Source organism: Pan troglodytes, chromosome 3 (genome assembly GCF_028858775.2).
Source record: "Pan troglodytes isolate AG18354 chromosome 3, NHGRI_mPanTro3-v2.0_pri, whole genome shotgun sequence".
In the NCBI taxonomy this organism is placed as follows: domain Eukaryota; kingdom Metazoa; phylum Chordata; class Mammalia; order Primates; family Hominidae; genus Pan; species Pan troglodytes.
Window position 1 is genome coordinate 46,244,021 of NC_072401.2, and position 23,470 is coordinate 46,267,490.

General features: G+C 37.2%; 1 long non-coding RNA gene across 4 annotated transcripts in view; it reads right to left on the reverse strand.

The window, feature by feature from the left end:
* The window catches only part of LOC104006041 (uncharacterized), a 137,185-nt gene that overhangs the window by 94,263 nt on the left and 19,452 nt on the right, over positions 1–23,470 (reverse strand). For 3 of the 4 annotated variants that reach the window (XR_010156553.1, XR_010156552.1, XR_010156551.1), the window contains exon 2: positions 11,830–11,903. The exons of the other annotated variant lie outside the window; for it this stretch is intronic. This is a non-coding gene — a long non-coding RNA (uncharacterized LOC104006041). The remainder of the gene's footprint in view (positions 1–11,829; positions 11,904–23,470) is intronic. 4 annotated transcript variants of the gene reach the window in all.

Here is a 23,470-nt window from a genome sequence, read left to right on the forward strand (position 1 = left end):
GAGGCTCTCAACAACCAGCACACAGAGCTCAATAGCTGGCCCACTGCTCCTGGCAGCAGTCCTGCCTGCTCATGGACCTAGGCTACAGGCACACCTAGAATCTCTGGTTAGGCTGATTGATGAAAGACTTTTCCTGCTGAAGCCAGTCAGAAAGACTGGAAGAGGTAGCTGCTTCTACAACATACAGGTATCAATACATTTTTATCTACAAAGATCATGAAGAATCAAGAAAACATAATACTATCAAAGGAAAAAAACAAAGCTTTAGTAAATAGTACTAAAGAAATAGAGATCCACAAACTGCCTGGCAAAGAATTCAAAATTAAAGAACCTCAGTGAGCTACAAACGAACATAGATATAGATATAAATTTTATATATATATATATATATACATACACACACACACAACTAAATGGAATCAGAAAAACAATACATGAACAAAATGAGTTCAACAAAGAAGCAGAAATCAGAAAAAACAAGCAAACAGAAATCTTAAAACTGAAGAATGCAGTGACTCAACTGAAACATTTAAGAGAGAGCTTCGGCAGCAGACTGACTTGATCAAGCAGAAGAAAGAATTGGTGAACTCAAAGGCAGGTCATTTGAAATATCTACTCACAGGAGTGAAAAAGAAAAAAAGAATGAAAATGGTGAAGGAAGCCTATAATATGTAAGGGATATGATCAAGTGAACAAATATATGAATTATGATCATTTTAGGAGGAGAGAGAGAGAAAAGGGAAGAATTCTATTTAAAGAAATAGCTGAAAACTTCCCAAATCTGGGGAGAGAGAGGAATATCTAAATTCATGAAACCGAAAAGGTACCAAGTGAATTAAACCTAAAGTTGTCTATATCAAACACATTATAATTAGATTGTCAAATTCAGAAACAAAGAATTTTGAAAGCAGCAAGAAAAAAGTGACTCATCACATATAAGGAAACCACAAGACTATCAGTGAATTTCTCAGCAAACACCTCACAGACCAGGAAAGTGGGATGATATATTAAAAGTGTGGAAAGAAGGAAACTCCCAACCATAAAATCTATACCTGGAAAAAGTCCTTTAAAAATAAAAGAGAAATAAAGGATTTCCCAGACAAACAAAAACTAAGGGAGTTTGTCATCACTACATATGCTTTACAAGAAGTGCTAAAGGGAGTTACTCAAGTTGAAACAAAAAAAAAAACCATTAAATATGAAAGGATATGAAAGGTATGAAACTCACTGGTAAAAGGTAAATATATAGACAAAGATAAACATGTTAGAATTCATAAACAAATGCAACAAAGTTGCAGATACAAAATCAGTATGCAAAAATTAGTTGTGCTTCTACACACTAACAGCAAACTATCTGAAAAGGAAATTTAAAAAGCTATCTCATTTACAATAACATACAAAAAATAAAATACTCAGAAATAAGTTGAACCAAGAAGGTGAAATATCTGCATGCTGAAAACCATAAAACACTGATTTTAAAAGTTGAAGACACAAATAAATGAAATAATGTCCCATATTTGTGAATCAGAAGAATTAATATTGTTAAAATGTTTATACTACCCAAAATAACGTACAGATTCAATCCAATCCCTATTGAAATCCCAATGGCATTTTCACAGAAATAGAAAAAACAATCTTAAAATTTGTATGGGATGAAAAAAGACCCCAAATAACTAAAGCAATTTTGACTAAAAGGAACAAAGCTGTAGGCATTATACTTCCTGATTTCAAGTTATATTACAAAGCTACAATAATCAAACCAATATGATAATGGCGTAAAAGCAAACACACAGCCCAGTGAAACAGAAGACCCAGAAATAAACCCATGCATATATGGTCAACTAATCTTTAACAAAGGTGCCAAGAACACACAATGGGGAAAGGACAATTTCTTCATATGGGGGAAACTATAACCACATGCAAAAACAGAAAAGAAAAGAAAAGAAAAGAAATTGGATGCTTACTTTACACCATACACAAAAAATCAACTCAAAATTGTCTAAAGACTTAAATATAAAACCTGAAATCATAAAACTCCTAGAAGAAAACATAGGGAAAAGTTTCATGACATTGGTTCTGGCAATGATTTTTTGGATTTGACACCAAAATTAAAGGCAACAAAAGCAAAAATAAACAAGTGGAACCACTTCAAACTTACAGGTTTATGCATAGCAAAAGAAACAATCAGCAAAATGAAAATGCAACCTATGGAATAAGAGAATATATTTGCAAATCATATATCTAATAAAAGGTTAATATCCAAAATATATAAAGAATTCAAGCAAATTATTAGCCAATACACACATAATGCATATGAAAACCACTAAGAGATATTACATCCCACCTGTTATAATGGCCATTACCAAAAGATAATAAGTGTTGACAAGAATGTGGAAAAAAGGGAATTCCTGTACACCGTTGGGAGGAGCATAAATTGGTGCAACCACTATGGAAACAGTATGGCGTTTCCTCAAGCAATTAAAAATAGAACTACCATATGATCCAGCAGTTTCACTTCTCGGTATAAACCCAAAAGATTTATAATCAGCACGTCAAAGACATATCTGCACTTCCATGTGCATTGCAGCATTACTCACAATAGCTAAGACATGGAAGCAACCTAAATGTCCATCAACAGATACATGAATAAAGAAAATGTGCTATGTACATATAATAAAATACCGATCAGTCTTAAAAATTTAAGAATTAAATCCTGCCATTTTCATCCACAATGTACATGAAACTGGAGGACATTAAGCCAAGTTATATAAGCCAGATGCAGAAAAACAAATACTTCATGATACCACTTATCTAAGGTATCTAAAATAGGAATCATAGAAGCAGAGAGTAGAATGATAGCTGCCAAGGGCTGAGAGGAGGGGTAAACAGAGAGACATTGGTCAAAGGATACAGACTTTCAGTTATGTGAGATGAATAAGTCCTAGAGATCAGCTGTAGAGCACAGTGCTTATAGTTAAAAATACTGTAAAACATACTTAAAATTTTGCTAAGAGAGTAGATCTTACATTAACTGTTTTTGTCATATACACCACACAGAGATAATAATAATAGGTAAAGGATGGGGGGACTTTGGAAGGTGGATGAATATGTTTATGTCATAGATGGTGGCAATCATTTCATAGTGTGTACTTATCTTCAAACTCATCAACTTGTATACATTAAACATGTACAGCTTTTTTAGTGTCAATCATACCTCAATAAAGTGGTTTTTTAAAAAAGGACAGCACCAGAGCTGCACAAAGATTCTTTATCCTCTGGAAAATTCTATAAGACATATAGACATTATTTACTATATCACATGGCCTCATGTTCAGCATCATGTTGAAACAAAGGAAAATCAGTCTTCATTCTCATGGAGTTTAAAATATAACTGGCTCATGAAGGTGAAATACGTAGGATAAATGAACTCTTTAAAGTTAATCAACAAAATGCTTCCCTTATTCACACATCAGAAACTATCTTTAGAAAGTTGACGGTCTGATAACCCCTCACTTATTGACTACAGCTATGACCCTGGACCACTATTATGTCATTCACATTGTACAGATGTCTTTAGAAAATACTCTTACCTACTTATTATAGGTGGTGACAAGTAAAAATATTAATCCAATTTTATGGTATTAGTGAAAACGATGAGCAAAATATGGTCTGAACAATTCATTGTACTAATTTTCAAAGCACTAGGCTCTGCATATTTAAGCTAAGTGGAGAAGAGAAGATGAAACATAGCAACGTAGATAACGGTAATGATTTGGATAACTTTATTAAACTCATCTTGACCCTAAAAAATAGATAAATGGACAAATCACCAGGCTGATAGCAGGTAAGCACTTGCATAAAAATTGAAGATGAAGCCCATTATTGCTACTATGCTCTTTGTTGATTGATGATGCTCACTGCCAATCCCTATATCATTGTTATCTCACAATAAGACTGAAAAACACCTTAGGGATTGTGCAGGAGACCAAAAAAAACTACTTAAGCAAATGTCTATATCTAAAATTCAATATCTATCTTGGGTTTTCAAATCTCTACCAAGTTTACATAAATAAAGTAGTCTATATGAAAGGTTGTGAGTGGAGAAGTAAAATGTTGAGCCACACTGCAAAACAAAAACCAAGGAAACAGGTAGACAGAGAGATGTTTGCAGTATGAATAAAAATTACAGTTGCCAATAATGCAAATAATTATATATAGAAAGCAAATAAATTCCTGAAAGCTTGTTTTTTAAAAAATAAAAATAAAAAAAAGGAAATGGCTTTACTGGATAAATCAGATAACTATGTATTTCCTCCAAGAAAAAAAAAATCTGATTTCTTAATCTTAATTTTAAATTGTGATATATTATGCACCATGAATTTGAAAGTAAAAAAAGTGGTACTTCTAAAATAAGCATTGCTATCATATGTAAATGGTGTCAGGGAGATATTATGGGTTAATAGAAGAGATCAGAAACCCAGATTTAATGTCCTTTGGGAAAACTAATGAACTTGTGATTTACTTCAGGAAACCAGCAAAACTGAAAACTCACCTCAAAATGTAAGAAGAATTCATCAATGCTTTGTTCCCAAGTTTCTTTAAAAAGAAATTATTCCTTTTGGAAGAAGTAATTGTGAATATGCAGAATTCTTAAGAAACGGCTAAATTATACCCATAGATTTTATATTTCTTTATATTTGAGCTTTTGTAATGTTTTACATCCTCTTCCCAATCTGTGATCCTTGCTTTCTCTGTCCCTTTTTCAACTCAAAAATTTATGTTGGAGAAGACCAAAAAAAAAGTAAATTAAAAATCCTTTACAAATCTCCATTAACTACCTTAGAGGGGGAGCTTGTATTTCATTGACTGTAGTTTATGCAAATAGGATCAGAGGAATTAACATATTGGAAGGAGCTGACATTTGTCCTGATATATTGAATTGTTAGCATGACAGAATCACTTAAGCTGGATTCACTAACATCAGGTTTCCTCTCATTATTGACCCCTACAGAGTAGGCTCTGACAAGTGGAACTGCTGCAAAGTTCATTAATAATGTGGAATAAATCAATTGTTCAGGAAATACTGAAAACAGATGACACTGAACTCATACATTTTGCAAGTTCAGCACAAGCCCATCTCCATCAAGGACACACAGTCTCTCTCTGTGTCCTTTTCTGACCTACCCATGGAACCTGGTCTTAGATTCCGCTTTTCCTCGAGTATCCCACAGATACATGGCTCCTCAACCCCTGGAAACACAGTAAGCTAAGAGTCATTCAAAAAGAAATGGCTACAAGCTTAAAAAGAAAAAAAGTTGAAGGCTTACAAAAGATTTACAAACAGGAAGAAAGTGAAGGGCATGATTTAGGGGGTATGCCTGGATTTTACTCATATTTACGTTTATTTCAGACATACTATTTCTGTGGCCGTAGATCCTAACTAAAAACAGCTCAGTTGTGTGAGTTAAAGGGCATTATCAGGAACAGCAAACGGGCAAGAATCTAGCCTAGCATACTGTTTAAGATGCAGGGTAGCTACTTCTGGGATGTGAAGAATCCCTTACTGCGAGGTGTTAAACTGTGGCTGCAGACAACAATATACATATGTTTCTTTGTTTTTATTACTAGCATCGCCTCAACACTCTTCAAATTGCATCACTTAACTAAATTTGTCATCCAGAGGTTTTAGTTTAAATATGCCCACGCTCCAAAAACCTTTAGCTCTGTGTGTGTGTGTGTGTGTGTGTGTGTGTGTCCTCATGTTATACAGTATAATCAGCTTATGTTGGTCTATGCTATTGGGGACAGAAATAACATAGATAAAGGAAATCCACAGAGAATCTGAAAATAAGCTGATTTTTGCCAATAGATTTAACTTCTCACCCACCAAGCCTTAAATGGAAACTCCTTTCCTTGATTGATTATTCTCCTCTTCTGGACTGCTTAATAGAAATGCTAATGAGCAGTGCAATAATCAAAAGGAGGGTGGCAGGAGAAAAAGTAAGAATCCACAGAACAGAATCATCCACAAACTAGGGAACCGGTCCTAATCTTCTAAGAATGAATTAGCCCGATTCTTAAAATTGACCGCTCATATTTTGTTTCTTTAAACTTAGTTTCTCTCTTTTTTTTTTTCCTTTACTAAACTACATATTTTTTTAAGGGTGGAGAGGATGTCACGTTACAGACAAGATCCTTTAAGAGAAAAATCATCATGAAAACATTTCTGTTAAGTCTTTTTGCAGAGGAAGGGTGTGGTTGGTGTTTGCATAAATCCTACATTGCCTCAGTATTTGGGAATATCTCCACTGGCATCATTTCTTTTTATTTTAAAAAAATAGGTTATCTATAAAGCTTTTATATGCCTCAGAACATCCTTGAAGCAATTAACGGTAGACTCAGAACACCTAAAATTGAGATTTTCTCTGTGAGTGTGGCCGTCCCCAGTCTCTCAAAGCCTGGTTTCTCCTTATCCTTCCAGTCTCAGTACAAATGTCACCTCTTCAGAGAAACCATCCCAGATGATCCAGACCAGAGTTCCCCATTATTCTTTATCTTTGCAGACTATTTTTTTTCTAACCCTTATCAGAGTATATAATGTTTATATTTGTTCACTTATTGGCAATTTTTAATTTCTTTAGCTCCCACTTGAATAAAATGTAAACTCCACAAAGACAGTAACTTTGTCAATGTCTTTATCACAGTGACTGGCACACAGTAAAATAATAATAAATATTTGTTGAATGAGTAAATAAATAAGAATGTGAGTTTTTTGGATATATCCAGCTATCTATCTATTATTGTTTTTTTCTCAGTATATAGAATAAAAACTAATTCTAATTTCATTTTTCTCATGCATTATCCAAAACCAAAATAGTCAATCAGCAACAAATTATGTACCAAAAAATCTGCACAAAAAACATTGTATCAACGCCAATATTAGGTGTCAACATCATCAATGTAGAGAAAACATGAGTAGAACCCCTCTTTTGTTAGAAAAGCAAAATATTCCTTGAGTTTCTATTTCAAATTCAATCACCCAGAGGCATCCTTTATATACGGTGTGCAATACCAAAATGTTTAAGGTGACATAGGATAACATCAGAAATCACACTTATACTCTCTCCAGGTTTTAATTCATTCATTATTGAACAAATGTTGATCTGGGACTCCAGATGTGTGGAGGCCAAACACTGAGGTTATAGTGAGGACAACATAGACACAGAACTTAAAACCATCTTAGATACATATAACTCTTTGCAATGTAGGATATGCTTTCCATATCTACTGTCCCTTTAAAGTTCCAAGCACTGTTTTATGCTTATTGAAAATATCAAAGCATGGCTTCTAGGCCCCAATCTCCCAAGTAACTGAAGTTAAAAAAGCCTGAGGCCCAGAAACTACGATTAACAATAGGACCTCTCCAAATGAAAATGAAAACAACAACATCAAGTTTGCAGTTTCATCTGATTCATTTTGTGTAACTATAGGCTACATATTTAAACTAATAAAATGTAAGGGTAAAAAGAAAGAGCAGTCATTACTCTGAAAACTAAGTTGAATGCTTTGGAAATACTTGATAAAGCTAAGTAGTATTGGCAGAACAACTGTAAAAGAAAGAAAACTTAAAAATGTGAAAAGACCAGGTGCGGTGGCTCGTGCCTGTAATCTCAGCACTTTGGGATGCTAAGGTGGGCGGATCACAAGGTCAGAAGATCGAGACCATCCTGGCTAACACGGTGAAACCCCGTCTCTACTAAAAACACAAAAATTAACCGGGCGTGGTGGCGGGCACCTGTAGTCCCAGCTACTCGGGAGGCTGAGGCAAGAGAATGGCATGAACCCCGGAGGCAGAGCTTGCAGTGAGCCGAGATCATGCCACTGCACTCCAGCCTGGGTGACAGAGTGAGACTCCGTCTCAAAAAAAACAACAACAAAAAAGAAAAAATCTGCACTTGATTTCCTTGCAATGTACTTCAGTTCTTATTTTACTTCGAAGAAAGTGACATAGGAAAACACATAGGTCACTCGGCAGTTGTTTACATCAGAAACATAAAAATGAATTCCAAAAGTAGATCCATACTAAAACAAAACCAAAAGTAAACACATACAGACAGGGAGCAAAACAAAAGCCTTGATCTTAGGTTAAGCAAAAAAAAAAAAAAAAAAAAAAGGCCTATAAAGGTACACTTAAACATTTGCAATTGAACCAGATCTTTACATTAGATATAATTTTTACAGATGCCCAGTTTAAATAATTTTTCAATTAACTAACCAAGTACCACCCCTGAATATTTTAGAAAAGAGGGCTTTTTTCATATCTATAAATAAGTGATCATTAAATTATTATCAGAATTCTCATTAACTCCATTGGATACTAAAAGACAATAGAACAACAACTTCAGAGTTCTAGAGGAAATTCTCAGGCTGGCAGATCTATCAGGGACCATGGATGAGGTTGTTCATTGTGGCAGGAAGTTGGAAGCAATCCCCGTAGGTAAAATGTGACAGATGTATCTCCTGGAGCACTTGCAGCCATTAGAAGCAAGATGGACATAGAGCAACATGGATCACTCTCAAAAGCAAGCAATGAGGACAAGAAAATTAAAGAATGAAGTGAACTATACATTGCACAATAAGCTTTATGAAAATTATAAATATACACAGAACAACAATACACATTCAAACAAAAATATACACACGGAGTATATTACAATGGTTACCAAACAGAAAAAGGGGGAGAGAATTATTGAAAGTGAAAGAAAATAAATACAAACATACATAGATTCATACATATAATGCATTCACATATGTAAACCTGTATTCATATGTACATACATACATTCTTACAAAGACCAATGAAGATAAAGAGGTGCATATCAACCAACTACACCTCAATTCAAAAGAAAAACGATAAATCCCCTTGGTTTTATTTATTTATTTATTATTTTGAGACAGGATCTTGCTCTGTCACCTAGGCTGGAGTGCAGTAGGAGTGTGGTAGCACAATCTCTTGCAAACTCCACCTCCTGGGGTCTCAAGCAATCCTCCTGCCTCAGCCTTCAGGGTAGCTGGGAATATATGCGTGGGCCACCACATCAAGCTTTTTTTTTGTTTTTGTTTTTGTTTTTGTTTTTGTTTGGTAGAAACAGAGTTTTGCCATGTGGCCCAGGATGGTCTCAGACTCCTGGGCTCAAGCAATCTGCCCACCTCAAAGTGTTGGAATTACAGACGTGAGCCACCATGCCCAGCCCCCTTGGTTATTTATTTTTGTTTTTGTCTTATTTTCACAGACTGAAATCATAATTCAGCTCACCATTTTCATTAATGCTTGAACTTTGATAGAATGAGAATGTCTGTGAAAAAACTGGCAAAATAATTTAAATTCCATGTCCTGAGGGTGGTGGATCAAGATGCCATGCAATGCTATTAATTCAAACAGCGTGTGTTGTTAGGAAAACGCAGTACCTACACATTCCACACAGTAAGTCACAAATTTCTCCAAGTTACTACAGTATTCTTCAGTTCTCTGAGCTCTTCTGGTTTTATTTTAACAGATAGCTATGTGATGGTAAGTATATATATCAGGAGCTGTCCCAAGTACTTTCCAAATATTAATCATTTAATCCTCCTAACACCCATATGACGTAGGTATTACCATTACCCACATTTGAAGAGGGAGCTATTTGGCTCACTTGAGGTCACATAGCTGGTTAAATGGCAGAACTGGAATGTGAACCCAGGTGGTCTGAGCCCAGGGTGTATGTGTTTAACTATTACACTCTGCAAAACTGCTTCTTAGATGAGGCAAAATATCCAGATGAAAACAATGTCCATATTGACACCCATCCAGAGTCAATGCCTTCCCATAATTAATCAACAAATAGCGATATGGAAAAAAACCCACTAAATCTGAACAAGACACTAACCTAGATATCGTACATACTACTGGGTTATCCAAATCAGTGCTCATGCTAGTAGCAGAGGAAACTAAACTCAGAGAGAGGTTAATTAACTTGCTTTGTGTCACTGAGCTAGTAGATAGCAACGTGAGGATTTGAATCCTCTCTTTGCTTCACTCCATGAAGGATCATGCATACTGTAGTCTGTATGAATGGCACCCTAGTGTGTATGTTATGCCTGTGAACCTAGGTCTCTTTGACTTCAAATCCAGTGCTCTTTCTACTGCAAAGCCTTAGAATCAAATAAGCCCTTACAGCATAATCAGACATAATGACAAACAATTACACAAGGCATTGTCATAGACTGGCATTTCAGCTCCATTAGATCTTGAATACTTAATACTCAGATTGTTCTCTTAATTCAAGAGTATGATTTCAGCCTGCTCTCCTTTGCTCTAAATCTATGATCTTCCAATTACAAATTCCCCCAGGTCACCACAACATTATGAAATTCAGTATTAAGTATTTAGGGAAGCAACTTTGACAGATATTTCAAAGTACTGAAAAATCTCTTCATTCTTAGAATAATCAAAGCATAGCTTTTAATGGTTTTCACTGATAGCATGTAATCGATGTTAGTAAGCATTTTTATAACATAATCATTCATTCATTTAAGTTATTCAGTTTTCACTATGTGCCAGGTATTCTTTGAATATACTCCATCTATGATTTAACTAACTTTAAATTTAGTCAGACAATTCTATAATTATGCAACCACAATATATTTGAGGTGACTTCTACCATCTAATTATATTCTCTTCAGTGGTTCATCTTTCTTTGCTCTATTGATTACTTTTGTTAGCATCTTTCCAACAAATTGCTAATATCTGTTGGAGACAGTAAACACTATAATCTGGGGATCAGCTACTTCTCTGCATAATCAAAAAGCAAGTGGTACCAGAAAATGCAGTGGGGGGCTAGGTCATGTGATGGGTTCATCACCAATGTAGAGGATGTGTGCACAGGTCTTTTGGAGGTGGTGTACCTTGAGGAGTCATTTTCCTTGCGCAGCTCACCTTCCAGGATCATGTAAAGCCCCCTCCACTCAAACCTGCTTGAAGTTTTTTTCAGGAAATCTTGATCCTCCCTACATCCCACTACGCTCCCCAAAGGGAAATAAGTAAATACATTATAACCTCTGCCTGGTGAAAGAGAAGACTATAAAATAAGAAGTAAAATGTGTTTGAACCCCTAGAAACTAGGAATAGGTGGCTTCAATTATTTGATTCACTAAAAATGATATTGACAGAATAACAACAGTGTATACTAACACTGTATGTACAATGTCCTAGCCACTGTTCAAAGTGCCTTCCATATATTCAATTGTATTAAATATTCACAACAATGCTATTGTGTGGGTTAATTTTTATCTCCACTTTATAAGGGAGGAAAAAGAAAAAGTCTAGAGGGAAAAACAAATTTCTAAAAAGTAACTAATAATTAAGAAGTTACTATATGCTAAGGCCCTACCCTCACAGCTATGAATACACATAACTTCAGATTACTATCCCCATTTTATAGATAAGGAAACTGAGGTACAGTTTCCTCAAAATGTGGAGCTGAGATTCAAACCCAAGCAATAAGTCCAGGGCTTGCACTCAAGCATTGTTATTTGCCAGGTACTGACAAACATCTAGCAGATGAAACCATGCTGGGTTATCATTTCCACAATCCAAATGACAAATGTAATCAAGTTAATGTTATACTGTACCTATACGAGAGCAATAATTTAAGGGTATATTATTTTAATATTTAAGGGTAAATCTTAATAATCCAGACCAGATGTATTAGTCCATTTTCACACTGCTGATAAAGACATACCTGAGACTGGGTAATTTATAAAGAAAAAGAAGTTTAATGGACTCACAGTTCCACGTGGCTGGGGAGGCCTCACAATCACGATGGAAAGTTAAAGGCACATCTTACATGGCAACAGGCAAGCTAGAATTAGATAGAATTAATCAAATGAAAGGGGTTTCCCCTTGTAAAACCATCAGATCTCATGAGACTTATTCACTACCATGAGGGGGTAAACCCTCTACCATGGGGGAAATCCTACCATGGGAGAAACCGCCCCCATGATTCAAGTGTCTTCCACCGGGACCCCTCCCACAACACATGGGAATTATGGGAGCTACAATTCAAGATGAGATATGGGTGGGACACAGCCAAACCATATCACCAGAGGAATCTAGACACACTATAAATAGTTGTATAACTGGATAAGAGTCTAGTCATCTATTTCTCCAAGAAGCCTTTTATTACCTGGCTCTGCTAATTACCCTCTACCCCATATAGGTAATTGCTCCCTCATCTGGACTTCAGGCCTCTTCTATTGTTACACTCTGGGACTATGATTTTTCTATTGCACATTTCTCTCCCACACTAGACTCTAGCTTCTATATTTCCTGGACTTTGTTGTATTTAGTTCTCTATTCCTAGTATCTTGCACAGTGTCTGAGGCAGAGTTGGTCTTAAACTATTATTTGTTTAATGAATAAATCAGTGAATGAATGATGTTCTTTCTGAGGAATTCAAGGTCATTGACAGAGGTAATCATAACCTATCATTTGCATTTGGAGCAACAGAATTGTGAGTGTGGTGGAGAACACAAAGATAATTGGAGCAGGAGGATCTGGCACCGAGATAGATGAATTTCAGAAATGGCCCCAATGTTCACACTTTTCTGGATATACTCCCTCTGCAATTTGATTTTACATTCTCTTTCATTAATAAGTGGAATCTATTGCACCAATCCATGAATCTGGGGTGGCCTTGTGACTTGCTTTGGAAAACAGAATGCGACAGAAATGGTGGTGTGCTCATTCTTAGCCTAGGACTTGTGTACTTCTCACTCTCAGGAAACCCTGTCATTCTCATATGGACAGCCTGAGCTAGCCTGCTGGATCATGATAGATACATAGTCCAATCGTTTCTATCATTCCAGCCAACAGACTGTCATGTGAGTGAGGACATCTTAGACCAGTGAACCTACTGGCTAACCGCAGAAAACCTGAGTGAATCTAGATGAGATCTGTTCAGCCCAGCCCAAATCAAGGAACAACACAGCAGACCCACAGACCATGAGCAATAATAATCACCTGTTGTTTTAAGCATTGAAAGTTGGGATGCTTTGTTGTACAGCAATAGTTATATGATATAGGCAACTTCAAAAAAGATTGTTTTGTTGGATTTGTTGATATTTTGGAAGAGATACAGAAAGGAACTGCTTGAACTCCAAACCTAATTTAAAATAACCAAAACATCTTAGATCAACAGACAAAATATTTAAGAGATGATATATTCAGAACATTCAATATGTTCAAACCCCAGCTCATACTCTACAGTCTCAGAAAGTATTTATCCATCTATTCACTCATTCCTTCACTCATTCATCAAATATTTTAGTGTCTGCTATGTATGCAACATTGTCCTATACTCTAGAAATACAGACAATAATAAGATATTCCTTGGCCTAAAGAGTTCACAGTCCAGTAAGGGACATAGACCTACAAGGAAATTAGTACAATAAAGTGTTTCAGGTGCCATGATAAGCACGCAGTAGAGGTATGAAAGAGAGAGTGGCCAATTCTGTATGTGTTGAGTCAGGAAGCAGGCAGTGGGAGAGGTTGGGAGAATCAGGAAAAACTTCAGAAAGAGTTAGCTCCTTTGAGTTAAATAGACGAGTATTTGTTCTCTAGCTGGATAGAGAATATTTCAGGCATAAGTGAACCAGGATAGGGAAGTGTGGGCCCTACTGGTGTGTCCACTAGTCAATGTGTTCAGGGAACTGAAAACTGGATGATTGGAGCATTTGGTGCCAGGGGAAGCTAAGGGAGAAACAAAGTTAGAGAGGTGTGCAGTCACGTCTGCTTTGATTAATCCACCTTGAACAATGCAACGGGGACAAAATTCTGCACTGCTTCCTTTTGCAAACTAAGGAAAATGTAAACTTCTTACTACAGTGTTCCAAGGCCTTGCCAGTCTCATTAATTCTTGGTGTTCTAGTCACTTCATACTGCTCATCATCCCTCCCAGGCCTTTGCATTACTTGCCCCCTTTGCATATAATTATCTTCCCTGCCTTCTTCCTCTGCCTAATCCAGAGGCATCACCTGGTGGCTTGTGTGCCATAGGCAGTTTATTATCATGTTTTGTTTGATCCACACAGGATTTAATTTTAAAGTTATTTTTCAACATTTAAAAATGTAGATATTTAATGGGGGTGAGAGAAGCTTGATTTCTGGCTCCTCTAGGAAAACAAGAGGATTATCTAGCTATCATTTCTGAAAACAATAATTGGTTGGGATCTCCATCATTCCCTATTGTCTCTTGAATACTGAGGCTGAGTATCGGTCACCATTGATCATATCACTTATGCCATCGTATTTTTTTATAGAAAGGCACCAAGTATAGTGAATACCACGGGCATCAGACCCAGATGGCATGGGTTTGTGTTCTAACCATGCTATATCAGGGGTGTAACCTTAGACTAACTGCTGACTCGCTTTGTGCCTCAGTTTCTTCAAAAGTGAAATAGAGATAACAATAGTAAGAGCAATAAAAGAAGCAAAAATTAAATGAGTTAACTCAAATAAAGTGCCAATAGTAAATATGTGACACTGAATGGCTGTTTTATTATTTAAAAAAAAAAATTCATTTACATTATGTTCCTGACTGGTCTAGGAGTTAGAACTTGCAATCTTTAGCCTAACCAAATCCTACTGTCCTTTTAACAATAGCTCAAAGACTAAGCCAGGCATGGTGACTCATGCCTGTAATCCCAGTGCTTTGGGAGGCTGAGGCAGGTGGCTTACTTAAGCCCGGGAGTTGGAGATCAGCATGCATAGCATAGTGAAAACCCCTCTCTAAAAAAACGATAATAACTCAAAGACCAATTTTCTCTTTTTTTCTGTGCATTGTATAAGTGTTCCTCATTGTGCCCTGTGTCTATTCGGTTATATACCTGCCTCTCTCATCAGAGGAAGAGCTTCGTGAGTGCATGGACATGGACCATGTCATATTCATTTTTGTTTTAATCTTCTGCTCCAAGCACAGTGCCTATGACAGAAAAACTGCTCAATAAATGTCACTGAATCGATGCTAATCTCTCCTACCCTAAATACCTTAAAGCACTTATGCACCATTTGATTTGTATTAAGTAATTTATCCTTATTTGTCTGGTGCTGTATTAAAGTTCTTCAGTCATCTTGTGTGTGTGAGCCTTGGTCTTTCAGCTACCTTGTGACTGGATGGCAGGAGAGATGTATCTTCCTTTCCTTTGAATTAAGCCTCCATACATGACATAGTTGCATGTGCTCCTATTTGGATAAACTTACATGTGCTACACACCGCAGAATTATAAATGAATGGCAGCCAGAGTGGGATTCCAGGGATTGGTCACATCCCATGTAATGTCACTGGAATGCAGAATTAGATACAGGATGGGAGGGAATGGGGTTTATCAGCAGTTACTCTGTTTTTAATTGTCCTTCTATTATCTCTAGTTCATCCACCAGGGATGGCAGGAAGGACAGATTAACATAAGAGGGATTCTCTGCTGTAATCTGGGCTCTAGAAGTAGTCAGAGGTCAGGAGAATGCTGTTCAAAATGAAAAAAAGAGGAGAAGAAAATGATCATTTCTTGAGCAACAATTATTTATATTATACATCATGCATATGATATCTAATTTCCCATAACAATTTTATGAATTGTTAACTATTTATGAAGTGCCTCTATTCATATGTGAGTACACTGATACTTCAAGAAGTTATTATGTGTTATTTGTCAAAGTCACGCAGCTCGTGTAGGCCGACCAGACATTAGACCCCGGTTTGCTAGTCTTTAACATTTATGTTCTTTTCACTAATCCACCTCACTCCAGGAAAGCAGATTGAGAAAGCAAGTGCTATCCTTGTAAGAGGGATCTGAGGAGTAAACAATTATCAATAGAGAGGAAATAAATATAAGCATCACAGAGAATAGAAGCTTAATATGAGGCACCATTTTAATATGATAGGTAAAAATAAGCAAAGCACTGGAGAGATGCTCCAAGAAACATTCCCACATGTGAAATTCATTGATCCATTTTTCCATTTCATTCTGCGTGAATAAGTAATTTACTTCTAGACTGTACAACATGGAAGGATTTGAGAAGTTTGAAGTACAGATCACAGACGAAACATGCATAAATGGTGGAAACAATGGGTAAATAGTCAGGGGAGTATTCCCTCCTCCTTGTAACACCCCAGGAAGATGTAGAATGGTTTTCTTAGGTGACAAATCTATCATTTCCCAAATACTAACTTGTTGTCTTACATTGTTAATGATTTTGAGTCACTAGTTTCTAGTTTTTCTGCTTCTTAAAAAAGAGGAAACATCTAGCTGGTAGTGACTGCCTCCATTTCTCCAATGTCTCCAAGAGCAATTAGACAGCTGTTTTAATTTGTTAAAGTTGAACATTTGTGGCTTGTAAGATCTGGATATTCGACCTGGAGGCATCAGGCGTCTACTGGTCTATTCAAGAAAGTTCAGCTCTCCTCACTTCTACCAATAATAGCTAGCCTTCATTAATGCCCACTTTGTATCAGGCATGGTTCTAAGTGCATCACACAAGTTATTTTGTTTCATCCTCATGATAATCCTAAGGGATAGAACCACTATTATCTTCCATATTATAAGTGAGAAAATTAAGGCCTCGATATTCCGAAACTTGTCTAAGGTCATAGGGTAAGGGAGTAAAATGATGATGACAGGCTTAAAACTCAGGCTGTTTACTTTTATGGCTATGTGTCCTCATAATCTCTGTATCACTCTAGCAATCAGAAGTCTGTAACATTTGTTCCACACCCCTGAGGGATAAACATACAAGCCTTGGCACACAGAGACAAGTCACATGGATCTTACTGGAAAAGCCATATTAAGGCTAGGATAAATATGTTATTATTTTCTGGACATGATATTTGAGTTCTTCTCAAATGTTAATAAAATATTGCTTCCAGGCCAGCCTTCCCTATATGCAAATGACTATGGAGTTCCTAAATAAAGAATGATAAGAAATTCCTGAACATGGAGAAATTACTTTTAATAGCCGTGTGCATCATAGATCAAGGATGGAGAAGCCAGTTAGGAAGGTTAAGCAATTAGATCTTTACATTTAATAGCTCATCCTTACTCCTTCTTTCCAGGATGAATAGTTATTGTGAAATTAGACCTCACACCCAGGGTCAGCGAAGCCCACATTTTTGCTGTTAGGGATGTAGAATTATGTGATTCTATACTTAACTCTTACTACTTTCTAGATCTGATCAGGTACTATGGTCTTTTTTTTTCAAACAGAATGTGTGGATTCCAGTCTATTCTGTTTGAGAATTGGGAAAGCTCAATAAGGAGGTAGCCAGAGGCACAGATCTGGCTGTGGCTGAGGAGATAAAGATTGGGTGGGTGCAGACATCAAATGGGAAGAAATCTGGGAGAAAATTACTACAGAAAGCAAAGTAATCAGTAATATCAGATGACAAGGGTGATCAGAATCTATAGATGGGCAGGATCCCAACTCAGATTTGTGATGAAGAGAAAGTGGTTCAAAGGGAATGTCTGAATGAGAAGTCTTGAGTGACAAGATAATCAAATATAGTTGCTTTGATTTTGTTTTTTGATGTCTGAAGATTATCCAAGATAGCCTAGTCTTCATTCCCAAACTCACACAGAGTGGTTCAAGCGACCATTCTTTAAAACAGGCTACATGTTTGTAAGAAATTCCTTCAAAGGCTGGAATCTTGAATGACCAGAATGCACAGTCATTTTGTGGAAACTTAACAGACAGACTCGAAAATTCCAAGGAAACCTTGAATATTTAAGACAACACGCCTGTAATCCCAGCACTTTGGGAGGCCGAGGCGTATGGATCACTTGAGGTCTGGAGTTCGAGACCAGCCTGGCCAACATGGTGAAACCCTGTCTCTACCAAAAAATACAAAAACTAGCCAGGGGTGGTGGTGCACACCTGTAGTCAGGAGACTGAGGCAGGAGAATATCTTGAACCCAGGAGGCGGAGGTTGCAGTGAGGCGAGATCACGCCACTGCACTCCAACCTGGGAAACAAAGTGAGACCCTGTCTCCAAAAAAAAAAAAAAAAAAGAAGATAATAATGGCTTCTGTTTATAATACAAGCAAGTTGTACCTCATTAAATTATTAATATGTCAGTATCTGCTATAAAGATTCTGTTGATCATGATAACCCTAATCTCAGCCAATTTCTCCTTTGCCTTAATACAAAAAAAGGAAATGAGGAATAACAGATAATAGGAGAATCCTTTAAGGTTTCTGTTATAAAAGTGGATCCATTTTCTGAAAACATATTCTAGGGACAGGTTGGCGTAAAATAGTTCTTGACATAGTTAAATAACAAGAATCCCCTCCTAGTCCTTTATTGAGTTCAAGGAAAAAAACTTCAACTTAAGGAGCATTTGTATTTTGCGGTCCTTTCTGAGTTTTTACTCACTTCCTTCTGTCTTGCATTCAGCAGCTCTAGGTGATGTCAAGAGATTTTCATGAACCAAAAGTCACAGATTTTAATTTTCAGTCATTTTTCTGTTAGGACCATAGAATTCCATAAGTGAAGAAACAAAACACTGTCCATATGCAGATTTATATCGGGGACTGGAATCTGAGCTAAAACACAAATGTATTTCTAAGGTATATATTTTTAAGTAGGTTATTACCAACCTTTGTAAAGGTCATCTCTCTGTGGTATGCCATTTGATTCTAGAGTGAAGGAACAATTTGTGAATATTAAAAAGATAACATAAAAATTTACCAACAACTCTTGAATTGAAAATAGAAATCAACTGATATTGAAAAGATCACTTATTTTACGTTATGAAAACAAATAACAAAATAATGCAAAATTACAATAGAGCACGTGGTTGTAATGGAGCAACAACTAAACCTCACCACAAAGAACACGAACTAGAACTAGGTTTCATCTATTTGTTGGCAGTGGGTGCTTGGGGGCCTGTGTGGAGAATGATTCAGAAACGGTTCTGAGCTCACCTGGTGTGATGGTGTGAATGTTGTGTCTCCCCAAAATGCATAATTGAAACCTAATCACCAATGTGAGAGTATTAGGAGCTGGGGCCTGGGATAGGATTAGTGTCCTTCTAAAAAAGACCCCGAAGAGCTGCCTTGCCCCTTCTACCATGTGAGGACAAAACAAGAAAACACTAGGAACCACAAAGAGAGTCCTCACAGGACACAGAATCTGCCAGCACCTTGATCTTGGACTTCCCACCCTCTAGAACTATGAGAAATGAATTTCTGTTGTTTATGAGCTACTCAGAGTATGGTATTTTGTTACAGCAGCCCTAACAGACTAAGGCAACTAGAAAGAGTGTCCTTGTTGACTAATGATTTCTCTTATGGCCCTGGTGTCACAGAGTGGGGTAATAGGTTGAGTGATTTTTTTAAGTGAGGATTTAGACCAAAAATGTTTTATAATATCAGGAATAAGTAAGTCTATTTGGTACATATATTAATCAGGCTAGGCTAGGCAGGGCTGAAGTTACAATTATGACCCCAAATCTCAGTGACTAACACAGTAAAGGTGTGTTTTCTAGTTGTGCAAAATCAGAAGCATGTTAAGCAGCCCCTTCTGAGGCTTGTATAATAACTGGACCATCTGTACACTTGGCTTCCAAGGTCACTATGGCCAAGGAAGCATAAGTGGTAGGACAACAGGAGATGTTTTAAGAGGCCATCCCTGAGATTGGCATCAATGACTTTAACCTCACCTGGGCCAGAAGATGGTCAAAAGGCCCCAACCTAACTGGAACACATGGAGGCTGAGTAAGTATTAACATTTTCTGCCACAGTACATGAAGGTAACTTGTGAAGCTGATTCTGGGCTCTGTTTAGAACAAGGAATTTAGGTCTATTCAGTTAATTAGACTTGATATTGGCCTGAGTGGCAGACAAAGAGCACCTTCTCTTACCTTAGCCTGAAGGTAAAAAGGAGGTGAAAATGAAGTTTCATCAGTTAGAAAAAAATTAGAGCTACACACTGGTCGTGAACCAAAAAGATTAGATATTGTTGAACTCTAGACCCTTATCCTTCTGCCGTATTAGTTGGTATGGTGCTAAAGTAAAAATTTCAGTGGAAAACAGAGTCCAACACAGATGGAGATTTTCATGAATGAACCATTTACAAAGGTTTGGCCGAGTTAAGGGAACCAACAATGAATGATTCTTGGTTCCCTTAGACACCAGCAACAGCAGGAAGTTGTTACTGCCTATTGTTTGTTCCTGAAAGGGCAAAGAGAAGAAATAGTGTTCCCAGTGAGCTCTGGAAACATGGAGAAGGAACAAAATGACAGGAGCTGTAGTTCTGGAGGAACGTGGCCACTGCCAGAAAATGCGTCCACAGTGTGGAGGTAGAAGGGAAGAAAAGCCGTGACCTCTCTCTCTCTCCTCCGGATGTCCAGTGTCCTACCAGCACCTCCCATTGGCCAAGGAGAACAGAAACTAGCTGACAAGGGAGCTGGGGTGGATCTCTCATGAGGCTCCGCCCCCAGGGGCAACCAGCAAAGCATAAAAGGAGAATTTGGGTGAGGCCTGGAAAATTCATAAAACAAGGACAAGACTGATGAGAAATTAAAAGGCACAGCTTTTGAAGAAATGGGAAGATTTATCAATTCCCTCTTTAATGAGCAATATTATCATTACCATTCCATTGGCTCAATTCCTAGGCTAGTTATTCAAGTACAGAAACCACTGCAATGACAATCTGTAGACAATACATGTATCCTAGCAAAAAAATATTATCTGAAACAAATGCACCCCTATCTAAAAAACCCTAGGGCCTTATCAAAAGAAGATCCACAAAGGAGTGGAGACCTTCTTAAGCAATCTGTTTATTCATCTATCAAATCAGCAAATGTCTTGTGAGTATCTACTAAGTGCCAGGTACTTCACTGGGCACTGAGAATACAAAGATGAACAAGACAGATATAGCTCCTTCTCCCTTTTGGTATATAATCTTTTGAGAAAGACTAAAGCAAAGTGAGCAAGAGTGGGATGCTGCAGATGGTTTGGAGAGAAGGCACCCACCAGTTCATGAAGAGCCTTGGAAGTCACGGTAAGGAATGGGTATTTTACTGCAAATTTTAGTGAGAAGCCATTGAAGGCATGAGGCTATTTTATTCTAAATGCAATAATTCTCACTGCACTTAGAATAAAATAATCCACTGAAGGTTCAAAGCAATTAATTCATTATTGCTTCTGTGTGAAGAATGGACTGGTGGGAGGCAGTTTTGGAAACTGGAGGTGCCAGTTAGAAGACTATTTCAGAGTTCAAGTAAAAGAGAATTGAATGGACCAGGGTGGCAGCTGTAAAGCCAGAAGTGCAAATAATTCAAAATACATTTTCAAGGCAGATTTTATTTGTCATAACTTGTTAAGATCAGAATAAGATCAGCTTCAACCTGGAAGAATCTTTGTAAACCCATGAGTCTTACAACTGGCTTCATGGATAGTCTCTGTTCTCTCGTGTTGCACTTTTGTGAATGCACTGAATGTATTAATTTCTGAGGACTGCTGTAACCAATTACTACAGACTCGGTGGCTTCCAATAGAAATTTGTTCTCTACGACACTGGTAGCCATAAGTGTGAAATCAAGGTGTCAGCAGGGTTGGTTCCTTCTGGAGGCTCTGAGGTAGGATCTAGTCCATGCCTCTCTCCTGGCTTCTGGCGGCTGCAGGCAGTCCTTGGCATCCCTCGGTTGGTAAATGTATCACTCCAATCCCTGCCTCTGTCTTCACAGGGCCTTCTTCTCTATGTGTCTCTATGTCCCAAATTTTCCTCTTCTTTCTTTAATAAGGATATTAGTCATTTGATTTAGGATCCATTGTATGTCCAGAAGGATCTCTTCTCCAGATCTTAATTACATCTGTGAAGACCCTATTTCCAGATAAGTTCACATTCACAGGTACCAGAGCATAGGACTTGGACATATCTTTTTTGTGGGACACAGTTCAACCCACTACCCAGAACCTTTTATTTTTCTGTGTGTAATGTGAGAGTTACATCAAACCAAATAAAACCAAATTAAGTACTGGATTCCATTTACAAACCAAACTACTACACAAATGTTTATTACTTACATATTACAAAATTATTTCATCCATCTGAAGGGCAGATTTAACATAGTCAATATATTATTTTAACTATATGATTTTTTCACAAAGATATTGTAATAACAATAAAAGGAGTTATATCACATTTGCATTTATCTAATATATAATATTAGCACTTGGGTGTAAATACATGCAAACCTATATAAATATATTCATATATAAATAAGTAACAGATATGGAAAGGTGGAAGGACAAGAGAGGGAGGACAGAGAGGGGGGATAAGAAAGAATGAGAGGAGAAAGGGGAAGGAAGAGAAAGGAAGAAGGGATACAGAAAGGAAGGGAGGAAGGGAAATCCCTTTATGTATTATACACAATTTTCCTGTCTTGTTCAAACCAAAGCTAGATTTTCAGGTCCTAAAGAAATGGAGGCCATAGGCAAAGAGTAAAAAGAAACAAGAAGTTAATTTCATGCAACACTGAGCTTGGGGGTTTAATGATAATTTTTCATGCAATGTACCTCACAATCTAGTGATGTTGACACCATATTCCCCCTCGTTTTGCACCTGAGGTTTACAGAGGTTACACAACTTGCCCAAGATCACGTGGTTGCCAAGAAAGTGGCAGACTTGGAATTTGAATTCAGGTTTGCCTGATAGTTGATCCATGGTGCCTGATACCACTGTGTTGTATCGCCAGGCTCCATTCCTGTTTATTACTTAAGCATTCTTTCCTTCATCCAATAAACATTTATTGGGTGCCTGAAGTCAAGTGATCTGAGTCTATATTCTTGATAGACTTGGATTTGGTTATATATTGGAACAAGAGGAATCAAAAATGACTCCTTATTTTTTGGCTTGATTAACTGTGCAGTTGTTCCACATCAAGGAGCTGAAGTTTACAGTGACTGGACTTTGTCATCATATCTGAGATGAGTACAGAGCTGTACTCTATCATGCAGAGCTCAAAAACAATCCCTCTCCTGCCTCCCCATACCTCCAACTGTGCATGCACACACACACACACACACACACACACACACACACACCCCATGTTCATGATGCCTGGTCATTTCTAACCCCTTGTTTCTGAGACTACTTCTCCAATGATTTAGGTCCACAGAGATTTTCCCCTTCATATTAGAATATTAGCTCTGGAAAGACCTTAAAGATCACCATCTCTGACTCCTTCATTTTATAGATGGGAAACTGAGAAAGATCCAGAGAGATAAATTTCACTGTTCAGGCTCACTCAGCTACTTATTGTCAAAACCAGAAATAGAGCACAGAAGTCTCTTGATTTCCAACCAAATTATCTTTCCTCTTAATCCAAGCTGACTTCTAAAATTCCCTTGCCTATATAGTCTCTCTTCTTCAA